The following is a 23605-nucleotide window of genomic DNA, read 5'->3' as shown; positions in this document are numbered from 1 at the left end:
GGGGAGAACAGGAATAGGCGAATCCTTGGAGGACTTTCACAGCGAAGAATCCTGGCAGTCTCAGGGCTGCAAATGCGTTGAGCCAAAAAGTTCCCAGGTGTGTACTTTCCATCTTAAAAGTTTTTTTTTTTTAGCAATTCACACCTGTGTTAAGATTCCTTATAAATCAAAGCAAGAATTACCAAGTAAAATATTTCAAGAAGTCTCTTTATTTCCTGTTAAAAATTAGGTGGTAAATAGGATTTAACTAATTGCCAAATAAAATACTTGGATGCTATTCAAAGCATAACCAGAATTCACATGGACTTAATCAAATGAGGTAGTGATAGAAGTTATCCTATAGGCGGACCCAACCTTCCCCTCAGTTGGGACCTCAGCTACCTGGCTTGAGTTAAAAGAGACAGATACTGTTAAACAGTCCATGCATGATGGGGAGCAGACACTTGGGGAGCCGGACTGAAATCTCAAAGGAGTACGACTATGAAATCTTATCAGTATAACTGATGTTTCACTATCGGTTAACATTTCTCTGGGAATTTGGGACATCGCCTAAAACAAGTTCTCCAAACAACTTTCCACCAGAGTTCCGATAGATGTCTTCAGCCCAGCTAACCCCAGGCACTGCTCTCTTCCACAACCCATGCTGGACACTCTGCAAAATTCAAGCCGCTCTGAATCATTCTCTTTATTCTGCTTGGTACATCATCTTTCTTCATGCTCTGCCCACCTCTGAACCTCCTTGATGTCCCTCACTTTGCCTGTATTCTCCAGAACTACAACTGACCATAAAGTAAACTCCACTCCTGTCACAGATCATCCACTGCTTTCTTCTACTTTCATGGGAAAATTACACTTCCCCACTCCATTGATGTTGGGCTTGGCCACGTGACCGGCCCTGAACAACGGGACCTGTACTGACGGAAGAAGAACATGCCCAGGTTAGCCCAATGGCCCCAGGGGAGGATGATTGCCATACAACATGAAGATGCCCTAGATGAGTTGACCAAACCAGGTCCAGCCTAGTTCAGCCAACCCCATATACCACAGACACATAAGTTAAATAAATGCTTACACACTCTGAGAGTTTGGAGTTCTTTGTTATACAGCAATGGCTAATTCATACACCTTCCCTGAACTCTCTCTTTACCATCTGGCCTTACATGACAGCTGCTTCTCCCCTCAAGGGACTGATCATTTTCCTTTGACTTACGTGCTGCAGGGCAAAAGGGTGCACCTGGAGTTCTTCCTGAAGTCCTGTGCCAATTCTAGATCATTGATTTTTTTTCCATCCTCTTACAAAAGCTCTTATTCCCTCCATGATGTGTATTATGTGCCTTGCCTTACACACAATTTCCTGCTGCTATTTAAAGAGCCAGCTCACTCTCCACTACATATTGCAGCATTTGGCATGTGTTTCAGTCTTTGTTTCTACCCTAACTCCCTACCATTGTCCTCGCTGGCTCTACCTGAGCAGTGTTGAATCATATAAAAGGATATCAGAGACTTTAGAAATCAATTAAAAAATGCATTATGGAAGAAAAAATAGACAAAATACATTTTGTATATATAAGATACATATGGCCTCTAAGCATGAAAAAATATCTTCAACAAGCAAAGAAAGGAAAACAGAAACAACACTGATGTGTTTGTCTATTCAACTGGAAAGAATTTAAAATTATAGAATCATTCAGTGCGGGCGACATGGCAGTGCAACAGCCAGCCTCAAACCTTGCTACAAGGGGTGTAAATTGGCAAAATATTTCATCTTCCTCATGGCTTACATTTCCTCAGTAATTTTGACTCTTCTCTACCTGCTGCTGTAGTTCTAATTCAGACTCAATTCCCCACGAATTGCTGCCATAACCTCTTCTCTTCCCTCCCTCTTTCCAGCTCTCTCTGGAGCACTCTTTCTAAAATCCCAATCTGATCAGTCCGAACCCCTTCAGAAACCCCTCTTCAGAGGTTCCCCACTGTCTCCAAGAAAAATCTCCATTTCTTATGCTGACTTTTTTGATCTGGTCCCTGTCTGACCTTTCCAACCTAATTTCCCACCAGCCTGTCTGGGTTCAAATCTTGACTCCAGTCCCCACCAGTCATATGCTCTTTGGCAAGATGCTGAGAGTCTCTCTGTACCTCAGTGTCCTCTCCTGTAACACAGCAACCATACTAGTGCCCCCGCCCAGGCTTGTGAAGGCTGCACATGTTGATGAACCCAAAATGCTCACAGCGACGTCTTGCATATCACCGGCCCTATAGTAATATTTTCCTTATTATTTACATTTCTTATTATCATATTAGTGCTCTTCCAGCAAGGAGCCTGTGACAAAACCACTTGAGATGTCGTTTTTCATCCCTGCCTTTGCCCATGCTGTCCTTAACAGGCTCGTTAATGGTACTCATTCTTTATACTTTTTCCTGTAAACATCTGGGAAGGCCCAATTTCATTTTTTTTCCTGCCCCATGGGATTTACATTCAAGTGAGAAAAGCCAAATAAACAAGAAATAAATATATGCCTTATGTCTGGGAGAAGTGCATGCTATGGAGAAAAAAGAAGGACCATCTTAGAAGAATCCACAACTGTGTTAAGGACTTCTGTGCTCCAATAATTTTTTCCTGTTTTTTTTTAACTAGTCTAATTATTAGACTAGGAGTTCCCAAGTTTACTTACTTCTGTATCCTCAGGGTGTGGCATTTTGCTGAACATACGAAAGGTATGGAAGGACTTAATGAAGACTTGTGAAATGCGTACGTGAATGCATGAATGAAATAAGTATCTCAGTGAACATGTGTAATCTTTATCTCTTTCATTTATATTTTATTTCAGAACACAAAACCTCACAATTATGTTATCATGAGGTTTGTCCTTATCGCACAGACAGTAGAAATTTAACTGCGCCTATCTGACATATATGCCTCATGCGGAAATGCCTGACTTACAACCATCCTTCACAGAACTGTAACTAAGAACTCAACTGCATGCCAGGGCCAAAAGAACTCCCCTTTCTCCTCACAGCCGGGAGGCCTAGGAGGCTCTGTCACCACCAAGTTGCTCTTGTCTGTTCTCACACATCGTGAACTTTAACAACCGTGTTCCACATGCTACGGCTGCCTCATGAGAATCCACCCAAGTCTGACCTATGCCTGGTGTCCTCAGATGGTGTCCCACATGAGCTTTTTCGAAAAACATGCTATGTCTGTGATCACACTATTGTTTTCATGTCTATTTTGTCCCACTGGATGGGTAGGAAGTGGGCTTCCCCCAGCTCTCCCGGGCACATCGCCACCGTTCACAATGAGGTTTCTGGGGACTAATCTCTTCTAACTGTCAAACAGCCAATTTACAGAAGGGTACTTGGAATTTCACCCATTCATAAATTGGGGTTTCTCTTGACTTTGGGGCCAGACATACTTCAAAGCCTTCCTGCTCCATTCAGTCCTCTCTCCAATTCAATATCCAATTTATCTTCAGAGACCATCATAATGCCCAGGTCAGAGCAGGGGCTTATTAAATGTTCAATGAATGAGAGAATAAATCCTCCAGCACACTGAAAATGGAAGTGAAATGTCTGATGACAAGTTCTGACTTTTTAATAGTGTTAATAGTCAGGATGCCTGTGGTCACAAATCACAGCAATTCTCTTCAAACTAGTTTAGGAATAGGGATAAACTTATTATAAGGCTCAAGTAACGATGGAAAGGGATGCAGTCATTTCTTAGGGACTCCAGCACCACCAAGACTCTCTCTCTCCCTCGCCTTCATTCCTCCCTCTGATCTCAGATCACCCTGCTCCACATTGCAGGGCACACGGCTGTCAGCCAAGCAGGACTGGCACTCCCCTCTTTCTTCTGTTCCTCAGGAAGGAATCTGATTCACTCACCTTCGGTCCTGTGCTCATCCCAAGGTCACCATGCTAATTGTTCCTAGATGTGTCCACCTAATTTTTCTCTCCTACTTCCCAAACCTTCCACTGCCTGCTTAGCAAAAAAATGAATGAAAATGGACAGATGCATTCAAATTCAAACTCACTTCTTTTCCTACATCATTTCCTTCTCTGAATTCATTATCCATTAATAACACCATAATTTAAATAGTCTCCTGGGCATCTGGACTTGAAGTCTATCCCCTCGTCCCAAATTTAATTATGTGCCAAGTCATTCACTTTTATTTCCATCAGGCCCCTCTGCGTCTCTTTCCTCATGTGTCTTATTCCTGCCTCCCTGTCTCAGGGATACTTGACCCCCTCCCTAGACTAATGGAATAACAGCCTTCTCACCGGGCATCAAACTCCCATTCTTTATTCTAATCTAGACTTCACAGGGCTGAATATTATTTCACAATAAAATTCAGCATCAAGTATGTTCCTCCTTCAGGGGCTCTCAGAGGGCACCCATTGGCTACTTAATGAAAAATAGAGTCTCACCATCTTGACATGTAACATCCACAGTTGGGACATGAACCCACCCCTCTAGAGAAGAAGCTTTCCTCCGTGCATTAACCTTTGCTCACGCACAATTTCTTCAATTCAAAATGCTGCCTCTCCTCCCCAAATCAGACTTTCATTCTACTTGTAAAAACCATGCCCATCCCTCTTTGTCTATATCAAATGCCACATTATTTGTGAAACTTGGCCCATTTCCATCAGATTATACATTTTCCTTCCCAATGATTCCTCTAATATTCATTCATGTTCTTGTTTGTTTAACCGAGTGGCACTTGGCTTTCAGTCACGTCCGGGACTTAGTCACAGTGATATTTGTTTTACCTCTTTAACTGGGTAAATGGGCTACTTGAAAGCAGAGTATGGGTCCTTTTTCATTCTTTTTTTATTGACGTATAGTCAGTTTACAATGTTGTGTTAGTTTCTGGTGCACAACACAGTGATTCACTTATACCTATGTGTATATATCCCTTTTCATAGTCTTTTTCACTATAGGCTATTACAAGGTATTGAATATAGTTCCCTGTGCTATACGGTAGGGCCTTACTGTTTATCTATGTTATATATAGTAGCTAGTATCTGCAAATCTCAAACTCCCAATTTAGCTCTCCACCCCCCACTGTACTCCCCTGGTGTCCACAATTTTGTTTTCTATGTCTGTGAGTTTGTTTCTGTTTCATAAACAAGTTCATTTGTCTCATTTATTTTAGACTCTACACATAAGTGATATCATATGGTATTTTTCTTTGTCTTTCTGGCTTACTTCACTTAGTATGATGATCTCTAGGTGCATCCATGTTACTGCAAATGGCATTATTTTATTCTTTTTTATGGCTGAGTAGTATTCCATTGTGTGTGTGTATATGTATATACTACAACTTCTGTATCCAGTCATCTGTTGATGGACATTTAGGCTGTTTCCATGTCTTGGCTATTGTAAATAGTGCTGCTATGAACCTTGGGGCACATGTATCTTTCTGAATTAAGAGCTTCCCAGAGTATGGGTCTTATTTGTCTTCGTAAATCCTTTTGTAAGAAGACTGTACTTTTCATAAAATGTTTGTGCCGGTGATATTTCTGAAGCAAACTAAGGGATACTGAGAATTATTTCCAGGTTTTCATGGCAGGAGGCTGTATATGGTTGGTATGTCTAGTCCCAGCTTTCATGAAGATGTATAAAATCACCAATAATGGCAGTAGCTTTATATGTTAAATATAGGGAAAACCCACTCAAATCTAGGCAGAATTTCTACACACTGCATTACTAATGAGGAAATAATGAATAACGCTTCTTAAACTATTTCTTGACTAGATCCAGTCCAAACTCAATAAGGAAGGTGTGGGAAATAGACTCACTCCCACTCTCTGCACCTAATTTCAGGACTCACAGGTCTACATGGGTCATAAAAGGGGGTCAGTCCCCAGCAGCACGAGACTATGCTGTGAACCAAGCCCAATCTGATCATTGTCCTTTTCAGTCCCCTGACCTCTTGGCCCTCTGACACTTTCTCTCTCCTCACAGTTCCTCAGAGATGCCCAGCATAAAAGGGCAGAAAGCACAGGAGCAGCTTAGAGCATGCAGCATTTTGAGGTGCTTAACCATTGTACTGTTAACCCCACCTAAGAAATTATCAAATACTTTAAAGCTAGCGTTCTGTATTGATGTGGGCACCACAAAGTGGGTATCCTAATGTCCTGGAAGTGGAAACACAAACTGAGATAACCTTTCTAGAAAGTGATTTGTAACAAGAATCAAGAGATTTTAAAATAGACATACTCTTGGACCTCACTTGACTTGGGTGAATCATTACTAAAAAAAAACAGTCAGATATAGGGATGAAAATCTAAGGGTCCACTCTCCAAGACAGTAAAGATAGAGAAGTGTGTAGGATGTGCAGTTCCATGATGCACAGGAGGAAAGAGGGGTCAAGGAGAGGATAGGATAGAGGACCTCAGATAACACAGTGCATCAGAAGCCAATGGAGGAGAAAGTTTGAAGAAATCTTGGTGGTCAGATGTTCACTTCTAGAGTAGGGCAAAAAAAAAGGATGAAGACTTAGTTCAGACCATTAAATTTAGTAATTAAATAAGATAATGATGAATAATTTTCGTTGTAAAGAGACTGAGTTTTGAGGGCAGTTTCCTTGAAGGCAAGTTCACAGGAGGCTGTGGTGAAGTCAGTGAGTGGTAAAGAGTAACGGGCATCAGGTATAAACTGCACCCCCATGTACCTGACAGTGAGGAATCTGGCCTACAAGCAGGTAGAAGCTACCCCGGGGGTGGTGAGGAGAAGACAGCAGTGAAGAAACAAAGGGAAGTGAAATTCAGCTCTTGCCCTGGAGGAGTTTACACTCTGCTAACTCTCTTCAGAACTGGTCTCAGTGCAGACTGATCATCGCTCAGGGGCCTCCTCTGTGTCAGTTTTCAAGGCCCTCCAATGTCCTTCCAATATGGAATACACTCACGAATCCCTCTTCAAAACATGCTTTGGTAGGCGTCTAACTCACTGTCGTCTGCCTCTGAAGAATTTGTTTCCTAGCTCACTGACTAACTGCCATTGTGCGTGCAAAGCCAAAGCAGAAGTCCAGTGCTCTGGACGTCCGGGGCTGCCATGACACCTTAAATTAACAAGCAAAGACTGCGAATCTATGGTTTTCCTTTCTTTTAAAATTCAATAAATTCATCCCCCCAATCTGAATTATTTATGCTGTGGTGACAGTGAAGTTACCGACCTTGCCCATTCAGGTGAGGCGATGGAGCCCGGCACAAGGTTTACTTGCTTTTCCAAGAGGCATCAATGATTTCACAAGAAGCCAGTCACACTCCCTCCCCAGGAGCCCTCTGACAAGTGGTGGGCATTTTAGAGATGACAGGGTGGTCGCCAGACCAGGTCAATAAATCAAAGTGATGCCCCTGGCCTATTGGACATGCACACCCAGGTAGCCATTAGCTCGTTCAGGAGCCTGTGCTGATGGTCACAGCATTAAACCCAGATATCCGTTCAACTCACACATGAGAGAAATGGGAGCAGACATGAGAGCTCCTCTGATTTAAGCAGCTTTTGATGAAAGGAGGGTGTTTATCCAAGGGAAATAAAAGTCATGCAAGGTTAAAACCATGCTCCCTGGTTTCCAGAGCTTGCATTCTGAGGAGGAAAGGCTAGGGGGACTGATTGTGACCAGTTGACAAAGAAGGTGGGAAAGAATGATCCAGTACAATTCAGAGTCTTTGAACCACATTGTCTGTGCTTTGCTCCTTCTTTTCAGAGCTGTTGGCAGTGAGTTCTTCGGTCATCAGAGCCACCTGCCTGCTTTTTTCCCTGAGATGAGCCTTTGCCATCATTCTGTTCCTCCTATATTTTATTGTGAGGAAACAGTAATAAGTTTTATACAAAGACTAGTGGATATTCACAATTGCTGCTTAAGCCTTTCCCCTTATTTTTCATCTATAGAGCTTGGCAAGGAGGTACCATTAGCAGGGCTATTCCTTTGACATGCAAGGTCTACTGTTATCATTAGAAAAGTAACACTTTAAAAGCAGAGGCCTGGGTCCCTCTAATTACTGTGGTCACGGGTTTCAACAAGTAACTTTTGGACCCATCTGTCCCCTTAATTTCTTTCTCTTTTGTTCTTTCCTGCCTTCCTCCCTTCTTTCCTCCCTTCCCTCATTCTATAATGTTTATCAAGCACCAGGCAGGGTGCTACATGCTGAAGATACAGGTACAAGAAATCAAAAAAAGCATGGTTACTTAGCCAAGAAGACTGGAAGTCTGCCGGGGAAGAAGCCACCGCACTAGAGTCCCCGTTCAACGCCGGGTGCTTCCACAGAATGAGTGCCATGAGAGTGTGAAACAGAATGTGCTTCACAGGTCTGTGGACAAATGAAAGCTTCATTAAAGAAATGATGTTTATACTGAGACTTGAAAATAAATACGCCACATTGATATGTGACTTGAGCCAGGTCTAATGCTGTTCCCATAACTACTTGATTAAATTTCTGGGCACCTCTGTTTTCTACCTTATGAAAAGAAAGTCTCTATTCTTTACCATCTTGGGAGCTTATTAAAATGCTCTGAGATCAAGGAAGGATTCAGGGGTTTGGGAAGGATACCACAAACAATGTTTTTTTAAAAAAGCAACATCCGCAAATGCAGTTATATTTAGTTTAAAATGAGTGTCCAGAGATTGCTTCTAACAAGACTCCACTGGTTCGTAAACTGTGAGGAATTTCTGTGAGAATGACATCAGAATACTCACAATGGACCTGAACACAGAAATCACTGACCAGCAAGTGTATAAATTCAGGTCAACATAAAGTAATTTACCTCTTAGAAAAAAATAATGCTAAATACTATACTGCACAAGTTCCTTAAAGAAGTAAATAGGTTCTGAATTTTTAGAGAGACAATTTTATACCATCACTGGTGGCACATGAATGTGGGGCCTTTGCTCAAAACCTGGGCTGCCTGTGGGCAAAGGGTGAGGCCCAAGCTCTAGATGACCTGCAGTACCTCTGCTGGGCAGCCCCAGGGGTGGGTGGGGCTCGTGACTCATCAGCACAAAATGATGGATTAAGATCAGCGCATCCTCTGAAGAAGTAATTCTTGGTCCATTCTCAAATTATGGCTCCGATCACTCAATTCCTCTTTTCATAATTAATTTCCTGATAGAAGTGACATTTTAATAAAGATTTGAAAAATGAAAAAGCTGTGTGAGACTAGTGATAGCAATTGGAAGATGCATCATTTTATTAATGAGAAAACCCTGTTTATCTGAATCACTTTTTTTTTCAGGAGAATATTTAAGCAAAGCATAGAGCACATACATTTAATGAGGACTGAGATGTGCTGTGAGGAAAGGAGGAAACCTGAATTTTAGAGCAATTGGTTAAATTTTAAGACCACATCAGTAAAGTTCAAATTTATTTCACTTCTGACCTGTAGCCCAAGGTTCTCAAACTTTCTCAGTTTATGGCTTCCTTAGTATCAGTATTTTTTTAACAGCATCCCTAGGCCACACAGATCCATTTACTAAACAGTTTCAAACTACTTAACAGGTAGTTATATGCTGACAAATTTGTAGCTTTTTGAAAAAGCAATATACAGAGATTCAAAGAAAAATACCTGTATTTTATTCTCAGATCATCGTGACAGCTTCTTGGTGGGATGTGTGCACTTGTCAATCACCACAAGCTCTTCACGCTGAACTCCACACCCCACCTTCTCATCTCCCGCTCCACACTGACTGGGTGTGTCCTCGCTTCCCTTGCCTGGCTCCACCGCTGACTGAGGAGTGCCCAGCACACACCGAGCGCTCGAAAAATATTTATTAAATGAATCGACAGAAGCATTGGCGATAAAGAGACCTGGGTGGGAATCTGGGTTTGCTATAAACTACCTCTATTACTTTGGACTAAACCTCTGGGAGTCTCAGTTTTCATTTTTGTCAAATAGAGATAATAAAAATGAATGACTCCTTGGATCATTCGTGATTAAATGAGCAATTTTCATGATTAAATGAGCAATTAAAACAGCAGTGTCTGACATTTGTAACTGCTTAATAAGTGACACTTTTTTAATATTATTATTATCATTGCAGTTTTTTTCTTTCAGTTAGAAAGTCTTCTAGAAAGCAAATTTTAAAATCTGACAATAAATAATGACAGTCAAAATACCACAGGGAAATAGAGAAATAGAATTCCATTGAAGGGACTCCGAAGGAGGTCGGCTCTAGACAAGAATTCAGAGGTGTGTGAAAATGGCACAGGAAACCTGATGCAAAGCAGACTTCTGCCTCTCGGTAGCTTTTCTACTACTGAAACTCCCTGACCCCCGTTTCCTTTCCTATTAAGTGAGGGGAAATGGTAACACTTCTGAGAGGGATGCTGTTAGGAAAAGCAGAAGAAGCAGTTTCCTTTGTCTCCATGTAGGGAAGAGGCCAAGCACGCTTGCCTGGTGGCCGCCTGAGTTGCAAGGCTGGAGATGGGGGAGGTCTAGCACCATCATGAGCTACAGCGCGGGGGACATCTGCTCCAGTCAGTGTCCAGTGCGGCTTCCTATTCAGTCTTGTCACAGGCTATCTACAAGCTGGCTGCTTTAACAACCATACTTTGGTTTTGAAAACAGCAGCCACTCAAGTATTTTACACAGAAAATAACTTAATACTAAGTATCAGAGACTCACAGAACAATTGGAGGGGCTGGTGGAAGCAGAATAAAGGTCACGATAGCCTTTGCCAGGTTTCAGCTAGCTGAGTGGACAAGAATCACAGGGAACCAGCCTTGCAGACTCACAGATGACGCCCCAAAACTACTGTCAACCCCCACGGCTGCCACCAGTGGAAGTCCAGGCACCTGTTCCCATGGCTGGGGAAGTGCTGGTTATTCCTTGTCCACTTTCCAAACATCAGGTGAGAACCTCTCATTGATGAGACCATAAACCAGAACCCCACCGACAGGGAAGCAAAGTCATTTCTAGGCTTTGAGCATCTGTGACATTGCAGAAAATGTAGAAGAGCAGGAATGCTAACAAGAAGCCAATACTAAAGACTAACAGGGTGAGGAAGGAAGGATGCACCCAGATATGAAGACAGGAGGGTCAAATAAAGGGCCTCCAGGGCAGAGCGGTGGTGAACGACAGAGATAAAACTACACCGCCAGGAATTTGGGAGCTAATCAGCTGCCCCTTCCTCCCTTTAAGGAAAAAAAAAAGGAGAAAGCCAAAGTGGCATCATGATGTGCAGTACAGTTAGGTGATGGGCTTTCCAGATGACAGGTCCAGTCCTTGATCACCTTCCCAGGATCCCTCTCCTCCAAGGTAGCTTCTGGGTGAACCTGGATCTCACTGAGACCTTAATTCTGAGTTCAGAGCATCCTTGTGGAAGGTAGGGTAGGTAGGGCTAGAGCAAAAATGTATTCTACTCCCTCATACCATACACAAAAATAAACTCAAAAAGGCTTAAAGACTTAAATAAAGGACAAGACACTATAAACCTCTAAGAAGAAAACAGGCAAAACACTCTCTGACATACATCTCAGCAATGTTCTCCTAGGGCAGTCTACCCAGGCAATAGAAATAAAAGCAAAAATAAACAAATGGTACCTAACTAAACTTATAAGCTTTTTCCACAGCAAAGGAAACCATGAGCAAAACAAAATGACAACCTATGGAATGGGAGAAAGTATTCGCAAAAGATAAGATAGACAAGGGCTTAATTTCCATAATATAGAAACAATTCATAAAACTTAATAACAAAAACAAACAAACAAACTCAATCCAAACATGGCAGATGACCTAAACAAGCAATTCTCCAATGCAGACATACAAATGGCCAATGGGCATATGAAAAGATGCTCAATATCACTAATTATCAGAGAAATGCAAGTCAAAACTACCAGGAGGTATCACTTCACACCAGTCAGAATGGCCGTCACTAAGAAGTCTACAAATGATAACTGCTGGAGAGTGTGTGGGGAAAAGGGAACCATTTTACACTGCTGGTGGGAATGGAGTTTGGTGCAGCCATTATGGAAAACAGTATGGGGATTCTTCAAAAGACTAAAAAGAGACTTACTGCATGACCCAGCAATCCCACTCCTGGGCATATATCCAGAGGTAACCCTAATTCAAAAAGACACCTGCACCCCAGTGTTCATAGCAGCACTATATACAATAGCCAAGACATGGAAATAACCTAAGTGTCCATCAACAGGTGACTGGATAAAGAAGCCGTGGTATATTTATACAATGGAATACTACTCAGCCATAAAAAAGAATAAAATAATGCCATTTGCAGCAACATGGATGGACCTGGAGAATGTCATTCTAAGTGAAGGAAGCCAGACGGAGAAAGAAAAATATCATATGATATCACTTACATGTGGAATCTTAAAAAAGACAAATGAACTTATTTACAAAACATAAACAGATTCACAGTCATAGGAAAAAAACTTACAGTTACCAGGGGGAAAAGAGGGGAAAAGGGATAAATTGAGAGTTCAAGATTTGCAGATACAAACTACTATATATAAAATAAACAAGTTTCTTCTGTATAGCACAGAGAACTATATTCAGTACCTTGTAGTAACCTATGATGAAAGAGAATATGAAAATGAATACACATATGCATATGTGTAACTGAAACATTATGTTGTACACCAGAAGTTGACACAACATTGTAAACTTATTATACTTCAATTTTTTTTTAAAAGGTATTCTACTTTGAGTATATATCAACTGGGGCTACCTCCCCTGGTCCCTGGTGTATCAGTATGATGTAAAAGGATCTTGGAAAATAATTTACATGGCTTTTAGCTTATGCAAATCCAACAGGAGTCTAGTATGGCAACGTTTCAATAAAATCTTAGCTGAGTTCCATTTTATAGGCTTGAAAGTCCTCTGAAATTTCACCATATATTTAAAGTCCTTTACCTTTTTTCAAGGAAACAATCAATTGTGACAACTTTTGTTCTCAAACACACACACACACACACACACACACACCCCCCAAGATTTGCATACACCTGTTCTCAGAAAGATAAAATTTCCATTGTTGCAGCAAATGAAATATATGTTTTCAAAGTTCCCCTGAGAATCTTAGTTCAAAAACCCTGACAAGTTACTTTTTCATTTTAGCCTCAAAAGAATGGAGCGGCTTAGTGAACTCAACTTGCTTCTGTCCTCGGGAATAGTAAAAGAACCCAGGAAACAGTTCACTGAGAATTACCCTTATGGTAGACAAGTTCAACTGTGGGTGCCCCCGCAAGCACGGGAGGAAAACCTGCCATCACTTTTGGAAGAATTCACCACACATGCAGCGGGCTAAAGCTAAACGTGATGATATCTGAGTGCCATGTGAAATTATTTTGAATAGAGAATAAAAAGGCAGCAGAATAACCCTTTGAATGGCTGCTAGACATCTTGAAGTCCCGAAATTTCTGTTCCATTGCTTGTCTCAAATAACCAAAAGTAGGTCTAGTCAAGATAAGAGACTTACCCATGACTTTAGCAAACTCCTAATGAGTCTGCTAGGGACATGGGTCCCCTATTCCCAAGCCTGGTGATGGGGAAGAAAAATTGTTAAGATTAATTATACCAGGAGATGGTAAAACACAGGTATTGAAAGATGAGGGTTATCTAATGGGGTGCAGATGCTTCAGCTCTTCCCCTTGTAATCATCTTTGGGTGCAGATGCTATGAATATCCTTTATTGGGAACAGCTAACCTTTATTTCCAGGCACGGTTATAAATCTCCCATCCTTTTAACAAGCCTATGCTGTTAGTATTACTGTTGTCATCTCACAGTGGAGAACACTGAGGCACACCACTTAAGTGCCTTGCCCTCTAAGGATTAATACACAGCCATTCTGACTCCAGAGGCCAAGATTGGAACCCTCAGGATACTTGTCACAAACTGTTAAGGCAGCATGTGCCCACCCACATGCTAGCAGCAAGTGTTATATAAATCACGTGCCAACAGCAAACCTCCCAATTCCTATCCTAGGGACTTGGAAAGAGCTGGTGGGAGGCTGTGAGATGAGGACTTGCTTCCCCAGATGAACTACGGAAGGCTCCTGATAAAATCCATTACTTCTGAAAGACTCGAGGCCTGGGCCCCCTCTACTCATTACTCAGACCACTCTTATTTATCGATGCACTCATAAACTGTTCTCACTCATTTCAGCACCAGTAGGATCAGAACATATTACAGTAGGGGAGCCAGTGATTCTGCCAGACCCTGTGTGGAAAGGCATAGATCATTTTCTAAGCATGCTTTTTGGAGCAATCAAACCTATCCTTTGCTGAAGTCAGTAGACCCAAGAAGTATTGAAAAATCAAGCTACCCCCCAGGACAAGGTACAACGCTAGGGAGATCATTCATCTCAATTTTTCTGGGGCACGGTCTTGGTTTACTCCTGCTGTCCCACCACAATTATGGATAGTCCTCAATTTTCAGAAGTCTCCCAGTGTGTCATTGTAATTGACTGTACTTCAATTAAAAAAAAAATTACTAAAATTTTTAAAAATAAATCCTGATTTGAATCTAAAAATAAAAAAGTCTCCCAGTGTGGACTGGATGTAATTAGGTGGCTACTCGAGACATCAGCCACCTCCCCAAAGCCAGGCAGGAGCCCCAAGTCCATGGTTTTTTTTGGGGGATGAGATGCTAGCTGTATCCTCTAGAAATCAGGAATTCAGCAGGGTTATGGACATTCACATCTAAGCAGAAAGTCTGATGACTTCAAGGAGATCTGAGATCATGTGACTATTTCCATTCTAAACATTTTTCATAGTGTTTCAAGCTAAATATAAACCTTTGAGGAAACTTCTTCTCTGCATCAATTTTCTCCCCTCACAAATGCAAAGCTGTTAATTTACAAACTCCCTCCCAAAGCTATCATTTTTTAAAACTAACACATCACCTTTGGTTCCTCTATCCTTCAACAATTCTCTATTAGCATAACGGGAAAAGCACACAGCCAGACTCTGTAGTCACATTAAGAGTAGGTCACGTGAGGAAATTAAGGGAACAGCTTGATTGACAGGGATAACTAACAATACCTAAGACGTGATTCCAGCTCATCAGCCAAGAGTTCTGGCAGCCACCAAGAGTAGGAGGTGGGCAAAGGGAGCCACTGGGGACAGTTCCCAATGCAGGGCAGCCACTGTTGTTGGGACATTCACTTTCAACATTTACTTGTTTCCTTCTAGGAATCTTTTGAAAATCTGCTAGTGTGCCTTACTGGCGTCTCTGAAAAGGCTTGCAGCTTAAGCCATTATCTAATACTGTCCTCGCTTTCAGTTCCATAGCAGCAAAATGATAGAGTGGGTCAGGAGCAGATGAGTAATAAAGGACTGGCCAGTTCAAGAAAGACCTGATTGTTAGGGAGAGGTGGGAGAGGCCAAGTTGCAGCACTCCTGCTTTAAAAAATGGATTAAGCCGACTGTGTCCCAGGCGCGGTGCCAGCCTACAATGTGTCGAACTCCTCCTGCACACTAGCAATGCGATTTAACCCCTCCACTGTCACCCTCCCCACCGCCCAGCCCACATCACAAGCAGCTGAACGTGGAAGTGACCTCCACACCCTCGAAGGATCTGCCCCTGTTCTAGTGACAATTTTGAGGAGGTGTTGAGCAGCCTTCCATAACGATGTTCAACTTAAATAATACATCTGTTTTCCCAGACATTCAAAAGGCACCAAATGTCACTGACAAGCTTACATCCAAAAGCTTTGTCATTCTAACTAAAGTAAGCCAGAAAGAGAAAGGAAAAAACACCATATGATATCACTTATATGTGGAATCTAAAAAAAAAAAAAAAAAAAAAAAAAAAAAAAGACACAAATGAACTTATTTACAAAACAGAAACAGACTCAGACATAGAAAACAAACTTACGGTTACCAGTGGGGAAAGGTCGGGGGAGGGATAAATTGGGAGAGCAGGATTTGCAGATACTAACTACTATATACAAAATAGATAAACAACAAGTTTCTTCTCTAAAGCACATGGCTATATTCAATATCATAGAGTAACTTATAATGAAAAGGAATATAAAAAGGAATAATATATATGTATAACTGAATCACTGTGCTGTGCACCAGAAATTAACATAACATTGTAAACAGACTATAGACTTCAATTAAAAATAAACCTTTCAGTTTGTGGCTTTGGTAGGTGATTGGAGGTGTCAAACTCTGAAGGAGGCATTGAAATTGCATTTGCTTCATTTCTACCACCCTCATATCTGAGACTAGGGTGGTCTAGAGCAAAAGGCAACACTGAGTCCCAACAGTGTACATCATGGATGTAAGGCACCTGAGGGTCTGTGGTGTACGCACCCTGGTTACCTGCCCAGTGCAGTGTCCAGCAATCCTTTAGGCTTCACTCACCCCTGCTTTGCTCACCTCTCTTCCACCCTACATTCTGTTAAACTCCCTGTGAAGCTTCTCCAAAAAAGCCCAAGTCCTAGATCATCGTGCTATGAGATGATCTGTGGGGAGGATGCACCAGAGTTGGTACCCAAGACTTGCATTAGGCAGCCAGGAGTCCATGGGGAATTGTCTTTCCTTCCATCCTAAGTGTCAGTTTTCACTCTGACTTAGTATAAGGATTTCTCTTCCCATCAGATATTCCCCCACTTCTTGACTCACACCAGAAGTCTTTCTCCAGACCCTCACTGGAGTGGTTGATGGACTTTGTTCAGGTTCGGCACTGGGTGATAATTGTGAGATCCACACATTCCCCAACCCATGTTATCTGAACTGTTTTGTTTCTATAGCAACTGAAAACAAACAGTTTCTGCTAGGGCCGACCCACTCTCAGCTCAAAGAATTAAGGACAAAAGGCACAGGTTTCGCTCATCTAGAACTCCCCCATTGCATTTCTTCTAGCTTTCCTGTGGGACACGCCACTGAACTCTAGCCATGCTTGCTTGGTGTCCTCTCTGCCTCTAACTTCCCAGGATGCACGAAAGAATTAAATACATCCATAGCTTGATGCACATAGTTTTTCATTTCCCATTTATATCAGGTTCCTCCCGCTTCAGATTGGCTCTGCCAGGCTAAAATCCTCAAGACAAATTTGTATCTTAACTCCTCATAGAGCTGAAGCCCTGGGACTCCTCACCTGTTCCTCTGCTGTGCAGGCGACCGCCATCCTTTTTAAACATCCCAAAGTGTAAATATTTTACTCCCATAGTGAACAAGGAAACAGTTATGCATCATAAAGGGTTTTTCACGTGAACATGCAATTCGTGATTCAAGTAAGCTTTCATAAACGTAATATTTTATTGAAAGAGAGCCTTGAGGAAGAGGCAGTGTCCCATGGAGCTGCAAGGAATAACTCTGCCTCGCATTTGTTAAATTAATAAAAAGAAGGGAAAAGTACCATGCAATTTCCTTTAGTTTTTGTGAATATATTAAAATACATCACTTGTGAATACACTGAAAATATTGGTTCTGAATACAGAGTGCATTTTTCCGAAGTGTTTTAGCCATGAGCTACATCTATGACTGCCTTGCTTCTATTCAGACTTTGAAGACCAGGTTTCTATTATAAATATTGATTCAATAAAATTATATAATTTATTAAACCCAAATGTTTAATATTCTATCAGTAAAACTTTGTCTATCCCAGACCTGGGGTCTATTAGCAATGAGATGGATGAGCTGGGAACCAAGAAAAGGGAACCTTGATCATCCTAATTTCCTACTAGATAAGGAGCATGATCCTAGACTTTCTGAACAGAAAATGATCTTCCTGATCCTTCTGGTCCAAATATAACAACTAGATATCATTTCATGTTTCAACTCCTATGGGAGGCAGATTCAGAGGCAAAAACATTCAGGTAAGAAGTCATTTACTCAGAAAGATGGCTTAAAAAGGGAGCCAGATTTCAGAGAAACTGGCTCATTAAATTGAAAAATATTTTTTAATCTGCAAATTTACCAGGTTATCAAATTTATAGTTCATCTGCCCCTGGTAGAAAAAAGAACAATGCTCTCACACAATTATTATATCCAAGAAGATCTGAGCATCACAAAAATGAGGGACAGAGATGCTTTTGTTAGGAAGTCGGTAACTTATGAGAACACTTGATGATTTCATTTATTTTGTGACTAGAATTAAACAAAGTGACTGTTCATTTGATTTGTCTCAGGCTAGGAAGTTTGGTTGCTTTGTTTCTGTTTGTTCATTAACAACCTATTGACAGAGGTTGTGGAAGCTTGGAGGATTCTGAGAACATTCATCTGGGCTCAGCACGAGATGTCATATTTGAACAATCATGTCTGCCAAGAGCATGGACAGAGTGAGTGGGACCATTTATTTCAGACACTTCTTTTTATACTTCTGTGCAATCTGAACACCCTTCTTTTAGATCAACTAACAGGAGAGAAGCAACCTGGTGAAGGTCACACAAGAAACACCTAGTATAACTGCCTTGACACCAGGGGTTCCATCCAGTAGCCCAGCCAGCACGGTGGGGGAAGAGGGGGGCAGGAATAGTTCTTGTGAACAAATTCTCTTTCCACTTCACCAAACTGTACACTCCAAGAATTAAATCACCCTACCGCACTCTGAGCTTATCCATTCAGGGTAATTATACCTTCTCCAAAGTAACGGTTTCTTTTGCAACGCGGAGAGAATTTTTTTTTTTTTTTCACCGTCAAGTTGAAAAATCCTTGTATCAATGTAATCGCGGAGTGTTTTTTATACGGAGGCATTCAATTGGCTTGCCAGAGATCCCAGGGTGACCCTCCGGTTAGGCGGTAACCAGGCCGGTGCATTCCTTACGTGAGCTGAGCGTCCTGTGTTAATTACACGGGTCCACAGAACGAAGGCTGCCCTTGCCGCCCAGCTTCCTTTGTAAAGGGTCAAGTCTTTACTTCCGAATTTTTTTACCTTTTTAGTCTCCATTTGGTTCCTTAATCATTCTCTTCCACGTAATGAATACTTAGCTCAGCCAAGACTTTTTCTAGTTTTGCTTTAGAGAATACTGCTTTTCATAAACATTCACTGAAATAATGTCCTCCCTGCATCTTTTCCTCGGGGATCAAGTGCCTTTTTCAGATTGCGCCTGGCCAAGCTCCGGCTTCTTACACGGCTCCAGTCCCATCACTTAGCAGTGGAAGGGGGCCAGAGTCGGTGGTTTGTCAATTCTTGCCAAACAGGCTGCTGCTGTCATTCACTCCTTTTTAAGACAGACGGCTGCACAGAGGGTGGATCGACGGCACGGAGGGCCTGGAGATGGGAGGGCCCACAATAATTGGCAGTTTGCTGCCATGTCCTCAAAACCAGAGTGGGCCCCGAACTTCCTCCGCACGAGGAACTCCATTTTCAAACATTAGACTATGAGATTTAAGGGCTGTCAAGTCTAACCCTTCTGCACAGTAATATTTAGAAGTTAAATAATAATTAGATTCCAAAAACACACAAATACCTGGTCCTGAAAGAGGTTTTGCAGTGAACATTCAAAGAAGGAACTATAAAACGAGCTTAAAGTTTACTATTCTCCTCTGTTACAAATACGTGACAAATTATGATAGCTTTTTACTGTGTCACTAATACCCACAGTAATAAAAAATGCAGTATAACATTGGGAGATAGTTTTGTCTCAGTCTTAGATGATACAGCCCTTGTCCACCCATATGAAAATAGTTATTTGTCTTATTAATTCTATTTACATAAACAAATATTTAACATTTATACTTGCATGTTTCACCAAAAAGTCTAGCATTTAAGTTAGCTTTGTAAGCTCTTGATAGAATATATCAGAAAAAAAAAAATCCCTCTGCATCTATATCCTAATTATAAAACCACTGAAAAATATATTGTTCACTGAGCCTTTCTTTTATTACTAAAATATATACGTTAGTTTATGGGAAAGATGGCATAATGAGAGCAAGACTGTAACTCAATCCCCCCCTACAAATGACTGAAATGAACAAAGAGATATTAAGATGAAAGTTATCTACTTGTTCACAACTGTGAAAGCATTTCTGTGATAGTTATGTCAAAAAGTTGAGGGTTAAATTCTGCTACACAAAATGGAATTCATTCATATAAAATAGGTCAAAAAAGAAAATTATGTTATCTTAGTCAATGCCAAAATCATCCTGTAAAATTTAATTCACATTGTGTATAAAATATAAATAGTAGAATATTTCCTTAACACAACAGAAGTAACCTGTCATCATACTTAATGCAGAAATTCTTAAAGCATTTTTAACCAAATTTAGGAGAACAAAACAAAAAACATAACCACATTATCAATAACTATTATTGATAACATCAGCTTAAACAAGAAAATGAAAAAAATAAAAAGGTATATACTGGGGTAGGGTGCATGCCTCACATCTGTGAGGTCCTGGGTTCCATACCCAGCAACTCCATTAAAATAAATAAATAAATAAATAAATAAATAAATAAATAAATAAATAAATAAATAAATAAATAAAAATAAACCTAATTATGAAAAAAAGGTATAAATTTGGGAAAAAATAAGGTATTATATTTATTTGCAGATAATATGATCACTTAGAAAATCTAAGAGAGATGACTGAAAAAAAGAAAAAACTATTAGAACTAAAAAGAATGTTTCATAAATACCTGATCCAAGAGAAATACACAAAGCAAACAGCTCTCATGTATGTGTGATACCTATTTGCTTCATTCCAGCTTTATCAGACAGTCCTGCACTGGGAATTAAGACAACTCCTGGGTAGCAGTGAGCAGCAGAATTACAAAACCCACTACACTGGGGAAAAGGACTGGAGAAAGAGAATTTGTGGGTGAGAAGGGTATTTACACTTCACACACGCTTTTCTATTACAGCTGACCCTTGAAAAGCATGGATTTGAACTGCGTGGTTCCACTTACATGTAGATTTTTTTTCAACAGTAAATATCATAGTATCACATAATCTGAGGCTGGTTGAAGCTATGGATAAGGAGAGAACTATAACTTATACAAGGCTTTTCCACCACTCAGCCAGTCAGTGCTACTAACCCCCAAGTTTTTCAAGGGTCAGCTGTATTTGAATATTTATTATGTGTAAAAACTGAGAATATTTTCATTCAAGTTTTGTTTTGGGTTCACAAATAGAAATATATTTAACATAAAAATATTTGTAGCTAGCTAGATTCATTACTTAATTCTCACAGTTGTCTACCCACAGCCCCTTCACTTCCACTGTATTTCTGAACATAACTGATGCTTCAGGAAGGTATTCCACAATACAGCTGCTTAACGTACTCCTTGGTCTATTATCATGATTCCCCGAGGAATAAAAATCATAATTTGAGAAATACGGTTGTAATGTAATTTCAACATGACAGTTCCCTAATTCCAGGGCATTTATTGAAATATATAATTGAATCTTTATAGAATTACAAGTTTAATTGAAATGGACATGTTTCCAGTTGTTTGTATGCTAGTCTTCATTTGAGAGAGAAAATAAAGGTATTTTGGTTCATTGTAGAAGTCAGTTTAGGAATTTTGAACCAGCCTGTTGAACAAAAGAGATAAAAGAGTCTTTTAAAAAAATCCAGACAATTATTTCTTCAATTAGTATCTGTCAGTATTAGACAAAGAAACTTCAAAATGCATAATTTAATTTCATGGACTGATTCCTTTCTTGGAAGTTCAGCCTTGTGTAATTTGTAATAGTCAACTTCTCTACAGGGCCAAAGATTAAAATTTTTTTAAGTTTAATGATTTTCTTGTTGTTCTATTATGGGGTAAAATATTGTAAAATTATAACATTGTGGTATGCAACAGCATTTGGAATCCCAGGGTTTAGAATTCTCCTAACCAGAAAGAAATGTTCCTTTGGCTATGAAATGGCTATACATTATAATGGTAAAGACAATATAAATTAAAAACCAAAATCTGTACATTTTTCTACAATAGTAGTCAGAAGATTTAATATATCTTTCTAACTCTCTGAGGGATAAAGCATTAAGGCTATAAGGATGTGGATGATAAATACAAATCTGGCCAATAAACTCTATGAAACATTACAAACCACAAGGGGATTTGGAAAGTAGGTTATTTTCTAATGCCCACGGAGCATTTATAGAAAGCAATCACATATTAAGCAAGAGAGAACAGCTCAGTGATTCCTCCAAACCAGGTATTAAACACTGAGGTTAAGGCAATGATATTAACATGCATTTATTTATTTATAAAATTTAAAAATACTCAAGCATTGGTATAAGAATTATTCTCCTATAAAACTCTTTTCTCTAAAAGATATCAAAAGGGCAATCACAGAATTCTTTTTTTTCTAAGTTGAAGTATTGTCAGTTACAGTGTGTCAATTTCTGGTGTACAGCACAGTGTCCCAGTCATAAATATATATATACATCTATTCATTTTCAAATCCTTTTTCATTAAAGGTTATTACAAGATACTGAATATAGTTCCTGTGTTATACAGAAGAAGTCTTTTTTTTTAAAATCTATTTATATATAGTGGCTAACATTTGCAAATCTCTTAGAAATAGGATCAGGATAATGCTACATATCAAAAACTATGGTTCCAGTAAAGGCAAAAATCAGTGGGGAAAAAACAGATCATTAAATGCATTATTGGCATGGAAGAAATTTTATCTAGGTGTGCAATTAAAGAAAATTTTAATAGGAAAAAATCTAAAAGATAAAGCAAGGCTGATGGATTTGAAAAAAGAAAATTAGTTGATTTGTGCTCATTCACATACCAAACAAGTAGCTGGGCCAAAATGACTTCAAAGACCACACTTTTAAATGCTTCATTATACCTGCTCTAGCACAATCAGCAAAAGAGATAGGCCACATGGATACAAAAACACCCATGAAAATGCTAAACAAGAGGAAATATTTAAATATTAAAAAAAGAGAATATACCGCCTGTCACAACACAAAGAGAAATAAATTCCAGATAGATACAGATGTAGATATGGATACAGGAACAGACACAGATGCAGCAGCAAGTAAACTTTGCATGCTTTAGAATGAGTGAAACTTTCTTAAGAAAGGAAGAAAGCCCAAAGTCTTAAAAGAAAGAACAGAAGTATCTTAATAGATAAAACAAAACAATCTTCCATAGCAAACGATATCAAACATGACATCAAAAAAAAAAAAACCAAAAAACAAAAAAACCCCAGCTGATATGGTAGGGAAATTTTTGTAACATGCATGTAGACTAAGAGTTAATATTCCTGTTGACCAAACTGCAAATTCATAGTAAGAAGATAAACAAATCCAAGAAAAAAATGGGTGAAACAAATTCACGTGAGGGGAAACGTAAATGGTGGAAACGGATAGACAGTAAGTTTATATGAAAAAAGAGTTTTAGGCTTGCTGATAGGAAAACACTAATCATAAAATGATAATTAGACTTTTTACCCATCAAACTGGCAAAACTAAAATGCACAACAATGTTAATATTCAGTGAGGATGTAGGGAAATGGATACATTCATACATTACAAGTCATTGTGTGAATTGAAAAATCTAGCAAAATGTACAGAAATGAAGACACAAATAATTGAAGATATATGTGCAAAGAGGTTTCTCACAACAATATCTGTAGTAGCAGAAACTGGAAATTCCTGTCAATAGAGGGAATGTTAGATATGTAAGTAGCAGCCCAGAGGAATGGCCAAAAGACAGCAACCACGCACCCATAC

The 23605-nt window shown here is 39.9% G+C and overlaps 1 long non-coding RNA gene across 1 annotated transcript in view; it reads right to left on the bottom strand.

Annotated features, from left to right (window-relative positions):
* LOC141577560 (uncharacterized) overlaps window positions 1–23605 on the bottom strand; it is a 121216-nt gene that overhangs the window by 5042 nt on the left and 92569 nt on the right. Inside the window, exon 3 of the long non-coding RNA XR_012506815.1 lies at window positions 8189–8310. This is a non-coding gene — a long non-coding RNA (uncharacterized LOC141577560). The remainder of the gene's footprint in view (window positions 1–8188; window positions 8311–23605) is intronic.

This window comes from Camelus bactrianus, chromosome 4, assembly GCF_048773025.1.
Source record: "Camelus bactrianus isolate YW-2024 breed Bactrian camel chromosome 4, ASM4877302v1, whole genome shotgun sequence".
NCBI classification, from domain to species: Eukaryota; Metazoa; Chordata; class Mammalia; order Artiodactyla; family Camelidae; genus Camelus; species Camelus bactrianus.
This window is presented reverse-complemented; position numbering and strand designations above follow the sequence as displayed.